The sequence below is a fragment of the Manacus vitellinus genome, unplaced genomic scaffold, assembly GCF_001715985.3.
Source record: "Manacus vitellinus isolate BGI_N305 unplaced genomic scaffold, ASM171598v3 scaffold_1_pilon, whole genome shotgun sequence".
Classification (NCBI taxonomy): Eukaryota; Metazoa; Chordata; class Aves; order Passeriformes; family Pipridae; genus Manacus; species Manacus vitellinus.
The window spans coordinates 37,741,770-37,748,887 of NW_021939396.1; positions in this window are offsets into that span (position 1 = coordinate 37,741,770).

Here is a 7,118-nt window from a genome sequence, read left to right on the forward strand (position 1 = left end):
TGTTACGAGGAGAGCAGGCAGGTTTGAGCTCATACCAAGATAAAGAGCTCAGGTGGGCAGCACTACACAGGGACATAAAACTGATTTAACTCTGGCTCTGTTTGAAGGAGAGTTCCATGAATAGCTGTGCTGGTACAACTAGGGATAGAAAAGTGAGGGGCCAGAAATGAGCAGTCATGAATTGAAAGAGGAGCAAAAACCCTCTTCAGCTGTGACTGCCACCCAACTCCTGATGAACTGATAGCTCTCAGTGTCAATTCTGAAACTTTCTGCTGTGCTAGAAGCAAGAGAACATGCTGCCTTGTTTTGAGTAGACAGAAAATCTGCGAATAATTGTGACCACTCTGAGAGGTGTCTCTGTAAACCACCACGGTGATAAAATTAAGTTCTGCCTAGCTGAGAGGATCTTACCATCACAACCCTTTCTGGAAGGCTCTGTTAGAATCCATCAGCAATGAAACCTCTCAGGCGATACATACTAGACTTTTAAAGAACATTCTCCATAAAGCTGTAAAATATGATATTTCACTGGCTTGTACTTATATGTCATCTATTACTTCATAAATTGAATGAGTATTTCACGCTAATGGATATTTTCAATTAATATGTAAACGTTGTTCTAATTTGATAGCATTTTTACTCACTTTACAGATTTGCACTTTTGCAAGTAGGACCAGAAATGACTATCAGGTCATTCACTATAATCTCTTTATGTTGGACCCCTACACTTTACTCCACACTAAGTAATTTATTTGATCAAAGTGTAGGTTATACTTGACAGCTGCCACAAAATCCCTTAATATTCCTGCACTTCAGTGTCTTCCCCACTGCTTTATTGTCAACACAGCAGTTTCCTTGCTGCCACCATCAAATTTTTCTGCTTTCCCTGATTTTTGTAACACTCTGCCAAACAGCTCTGTACAGCTTCAATGCACTTCACCTGTGCCAGAGTGCTGGGCATTTCCTAAGCTGTGGGGTTCAGAATCTCCACAGCCTTGGATTCCAGTTACCAGTGAAATTACATTTAACTCCTAAGCTGTTTACAATTCAAACAAAAGGATTTCTCTGTACAGCATCCAAAACTGACAAAGTTACAAGCACTTAAGCTTTTCGTACTAAGATCAAATATAAAAAAAAAATCCCTCCTCATATTTCCTTTGGTTGTAGTCTTCTGCATACCATATAGCTTAGTGTATCTACAGAGCCTCTTTTTATGTATCACATAAGCTTTTACAGATAAGCTCGCTCTTCTAATCCTCTAAGGGTTGCATACAAATTCAGCCTTTTCCCTTCTAAACTTCTTAATTTCTTACTTATTCAGAAGATATTTCTCAACTTGACTTCTTAAAGACTTTTTAATTTCCTTGGAGATACTTTTTTTTTTCAGAATAGCTGTTAAGCTCTGTACCTAACTGGCTCATTAACAAATCTGTGACTCAAAAAGGTAGCATTTCTCATCATCCTCAACAAGGTTTGGCTGTACCCATAAGATGGCATAAAGTCTTGAAGGAGCACACTAAAATTTTGGAGTTAGATAAGTTCTGATTTGATTTATAAAGACTGTGTCCATTAAAATTTGTTCCAAACATTTTGGCTAACCAGTTTTGCATCAGATTGAACAGAAGGTACCTGTATCAGAATTCCCCAGACCACCCCACAGATCCTTTCAGGTCCCTTCCCACTGCTTGACTCCTGAGCTCACTGGACCTGACTGCAGATGCTTTTCTGCTAATGCAGGCTTGGACTATGCTCTTTCTTTCTGGAGTCTCACCATAGTCAGCTCTCTTTAACACTTTGCACATGTCCTTCACCTTGGATACCCTCTCTTGGATTGGGCTCTTCCGTTTTCCCTTAGGCCTTCTCCTGAATCACAGGAGATTCATTATAATCTTGGCGTTGCCACTAAGCGAGAACCAAGCCCTGGCACAGAGCCAGACTTGCCATAGGTAGCATTCCCTGGATGCAGCCTAGTGCACTGAGAAACTCATGGGAGAGAGTAGGTAGGGGGGCAAAACAATCTCTCCTGGCAATCAGTGAGGAGCTTTGCTGCATCGCTGTTGGTTGAACATCTCAGTATCAGCACTAAGCAGAGCAATGCAGGAGACAGGCTCTGCACAGCTCATGAATACTCATGACAGCTCTGGCTCTGGCAGTGGGATCCAGGAGCTGGATCTTGTCCTGGTGAGGAATACAGATGTAATTCCCACATAGACTGCAGAGTATACCCCATTCCTATATTTACATTTCACAGAATCACACAATTGTTATGGTTGGAAGATACCTCTGGACATCATCTAGTCCAACCCTCCCACCAAGGCAGAGTAGCCTAGAGCAGGTTACACAGGAACGTGTCCCGGTGGATTTTCAATGTCTCCAGACAGAAAGACTCCACAATTTCCCTGGGCAGCCTGTTCCAGTGCTCTGCCTCACTCAATGTAAAGAAGTTCTTCCTCATGTTGATGTGGAACTTGTGTATTAGTTCATGGCCATTGCTCCTTGTCCTGTCACTGGGCACCACTGAAAAGAGTCTAGCACCAACCTCTTGACACCTGCCTTTGAGATATTTATATGCTTTAATGAGATTCCCTCTAAGTCTTCTCTAGACTAAACAGGCCCAACTCCCACACTCTCTCCTCATAAGAGAGGTGCTCCATCATCTTTGTGGCCTTCAGTTGGACCTCTCCAGTAGCTCCTTGTCTTTCTTGAACTGTGGAGATCCGAATTGAACACAACACTCCAGATGTGGTCCCACTAGGGCCCAGGAGAGGGGGAGGATCATCTTCCTCGACCTGCTAGCCACACTCTTCCTGGATACTATTAGCCCTCCTGGCAGCAAAGGCACACTGCCAGCTCATGATCAACTTGTCATCCACCAAGACTCTCTGCAGAACTGCTCTTTAGTAGTAGGTCAGCCCCCAACCTGTATTGGTACTTGGCATTATTCTTCCACAGGTGCAGGACCCTACATTTGCCCTTGTTGAACATCATTAGCTTTCTCTCTGCACAATTCTCCAGCCTATCGAGTTTCCACTGAACAGCAGCACTGCCTTTGGGTGTATTTGGCTCCATTTCTTCTCCACAAAGGAAAAGCAAGCAAGTATGGCCAACAAGCATACGTTATGGGTAGGAAACTTGTGAGAAAACATGGACTACAGGTACCTAGGAACTCTTCAGATACACTCTCTAAAACAGGGACATTCATCCACCTTTTTCTGTCCTGTTTGGTCCACCTTCATACTTCACCTGTTTTATAGCATTCTGCTTTTATTTTACAAACTAATTTAAATAAAGCCCTTAAAAAATACCCTTAAGTTTGATATGTCTCTGCACAACCCCCCCAAGGCTCTCAGCCCTGAAGAGTCAAGTCAAGATATAAGAAAGAGACAGCTATAACTGGAACTGCTGTTGCAAACAGGATTGGGCAAGGCAGTGTTAAAAGCGAAATCACCAGGAAAGGACAGAAAATAAAAGGAGAAAAGAAAGAGAAAGGAGGAAGAACCTGACTGCAAAAACCAACTATTCATAGCTGCCCATACACACATAGTGCACCAATCAAATACTCTATGCAAGGAAAAGCTACTCCATATTATGAAAGATCTTGTATGGGACTCCCTCATGGACTACCTTCCCAGCACTGACAGGGAAATATAGTGGCTGCAGCTGGTGCTGGCACTTTCACAGCAGGTTCTCCCCAGGTTCTCTGGTCCCATCCGACAGCCATCTGCTCTTTCTTGGCCTCTCAGAAGCACAGACACAGCAGATCTTTTTCATGTGCTGCAGATCAAACTCAGCTCTTACCCTGAGGGGCTCCCCGTCTTTTCCACAGACACTCTGCAGCTGCAGACAAAAACTGAGCACTCGAGAAGGTTGCCTGTGAATGGCTTCATAAGCCATCAGGGTTAGGAAGGAGTCACAGAGAAACAACCAGCAACACTTCTGTGGCTGCTGACAGACGCTGCTAACCAGCTCACGTGGAAGACATCCTGTTTTAACACGAGTTAGCAATGATGCTGGCAAAGCAGCCACGGTAATACATTACACTATAAAGTACCGCTGACAAAAAACTACTAGCCGGGACAAAGATGAGAGCTCACTAGTTTATACATTCTTGCCACAGACTCTACAAGTCAGTGACACCGAACTCCCTGTGCCCTGGCACTGTCCCCACACACACAGAGCACAAACAAGGGTTCTGTGCATAGCCATGGCTTTCTCCTCTCCAGCACTGACTTCCCTGACAATGGCCAGAGGTTACCAGTACCTACACAGCCTTCCTCACTGCGCTTCTTGGGGATCAGCACCTAGTGCTCAGGACATGTTAATGCCTTTTCCCTATGAGCAAGTGGCCTCTTCATTTGTCAACTTCCTGAACTCAAAGTATAATTCTTCTGACGAAGTCACCACCATTCATCTCATGAATGTTCTGCAGTGAACAGCAGAAGCATCTCTCTTGGTAAGTTCCAGGAGGGAACCAGAGTGTAATATGTTGCCTCTGTCATGCACAGCCTCTGCTAGATGAACCTAATGGAAAGCAAGGCATTTCATTCCCACCACACTGCAACTCACCTGAGAAACCCTGCCAAGACATTCCACAGTGACAATTTCTCTGGGAAGCTAAAGGGGCACATTACTTTCAGCACATCAGGTCCTCAAGGCTGCCTTCATCTAAAGCTGACTCCTAGAATGGCTGCTGACACAGATCCAATAGGAACATATGTAACATCAGATCTGCACCCCCAGCTTCAATCCATGTTGGAGCACCCTTTTTTCGTCCAGTTAAGGATCACTTCAGTATTAGAGATGGTTATAATTTTTCTGTCAAAAATACAAATAAGCTTAAAAACTTGGTTTGTTTCAGACTTTTTTTTCTCAAATATATCAAATTATCTGGCCGACAATTAGCTAAAGTGTCCAAAAGAATAATTATATATTTTCCAGCGGAACATTTCCATGAGATTTTTACCTCACCCCTCAAGTAAAGAGATAAATCTCCTTTTCCTAAGAGTGAATAGACACTTTTTTTTTCCAAGTTGATTTCATTTTATGCCTACACCACGGTGTCTGAAAACCCATCTTACAGGCTGAAGCAATAAAGAAACCTTGCATAAACTCCCTTTATACTATCTGCCAGGATTACTTTGCAAAGGTCTCTGTGGCATTCTGGAGTCCATGTGAAGTCAACAGCACTCTGGATAAACAAGAGGAACTTGATCTAGGGATTTAGGGAAAACAGCATGGGAGGTGCCAGGCTGAGACCTTTAAGAATTATATCACTAATTACAGAATAAGAGTGCTACAGAGAAGCAAGATGTCAGCATATTGTCTACTGGTATGATTGCATTCAGTAATGAACAGTTTATTCTGAAACATGGCACAGATGGTACATACAGTATCACGGAAATAAGGAGCCCTCTGTGCACCGTTCTCTTCACAGCTTACATTACTGTTAATATTTTCTGTCTATGTTTATTGCAGGCATAAAAATGTAAGCAGCGAGTAATAAATCCATTAATTTTCTGTACCTCTGTAAGGTCTTTGCAAACGTCAGTGGTACAAAAAGCCTAGTGTTTTACCTTCTTTCCATTAAGTAAGAAATCAGTTCATAAAGTTGCAGGTTTTCTTCCTTCTCCTGGGTTTTCTCCAACAGCAGTTTAAAATTCCAGTTTACTGAACACACATAAACTGTTACTGATAGCATCAGGCAGCACAGCTGTTGACTATTTTGCCCAGTATTTTTTAAAAGGGGACACAAAAACTATGCATGCTTGTAAAGTCTTGTATTTATAGCTCATTACTGACACAAGTGAGCTCTGTCTAATACCAGCCCTGTATTGCTGCATAGTTTCTTACCATTAATTATTATTATGTGAAATGCTGAATCTTGAAATCAATATTAAGGAAAGTGAACTTTCAAGCTTTCAAGCCCCTTTTCTGCCAGAGAAGCAACTACGTAGGAAAACACCAACAACTTGTACCTTAAAAAGAATGAGAAGCTGAAAAACATGGACATTCCAGTTGTAACACATAAACTTTAATCCCAGCATAGCTAAGAGTAAAATCCAACTCATGAATCCTATTTCAAATTGAATGCTTTCTTGTTTTAATATTCTTTCTTTAATTTTCACTCCCTGCACATTCAGGTACGCTTCTGATTTGGTGTGATCCTGCAGGATATTTGGTACGTAACCACATAATTGCAGATGCCAATAAAATGGGAACACAGAGGTGATGATATGGCAACTTCAATTTGAAAATCAATCTTAATTTTGGTCTTTCCTAGTTTTCACATTTTTGATTACGTAAGTTTAATACTTAAAAAAACCCAAACAACAAAAAAAACCACAAACAACAACAAAAACAAACAAACAAACCAAACCAAACCAAACCAAAACAAACCCAAAAAACCAAGATCACGAGAAAACAGTTATAATGCACAATCCCAAGTAATTACTTCTTCCCAGAGTTACTATCGAGGTCTCTTCCTACAACCTGAATTTCAACAGTAATTAATTCGAATAATGCTGAATTAATTCTTTTGTTTCTAACTTACTCTAAAGTACTAGAAAGAATTAGGAATGAGAACAGACAGAAATCAGACTCTTCCCAGTTTCCACCCCAGATGCCCATCGTGGCTACAAACATAGTTTCACACTACTCCAAACCAACTGAAGTGCGAAGAAAAAGTATAAATTAAGACAGACAGGCCTTTAGCACATCATTTGGCTGAGAAAACAGTTGGATTTGCTTCATTTTACTGAATGACAGGAATGAGAGGAATTCTCAACTTCGTGGCCCTTCCCTTTTCCAACCGGGCCGAGAGTCTCAAACTTCCCGAACCACTATGACAGTAACAGGAGATGCTCGGCACTGATACTCGGCACCGCTAACAGCACGTCCCCAGAAATTTAGCGGCAATTTACGCCAACAGTGACTTCCAGCAGAAAACTCCTTCCCAGCGTGCCGGGCGGGCTGGGGCAGCTCCCTCGGCTCCGCCGCTGTGGGCTCCTGGCGCACCTGCTGCCTAGAAGGAGATGAGAGGGAAAAAAATCACCCCAAACTACACCGTTCAGGACCACCAGCGCGCGAGGGGCAGCGTGTGCTGCCAGGAATGCCCACGG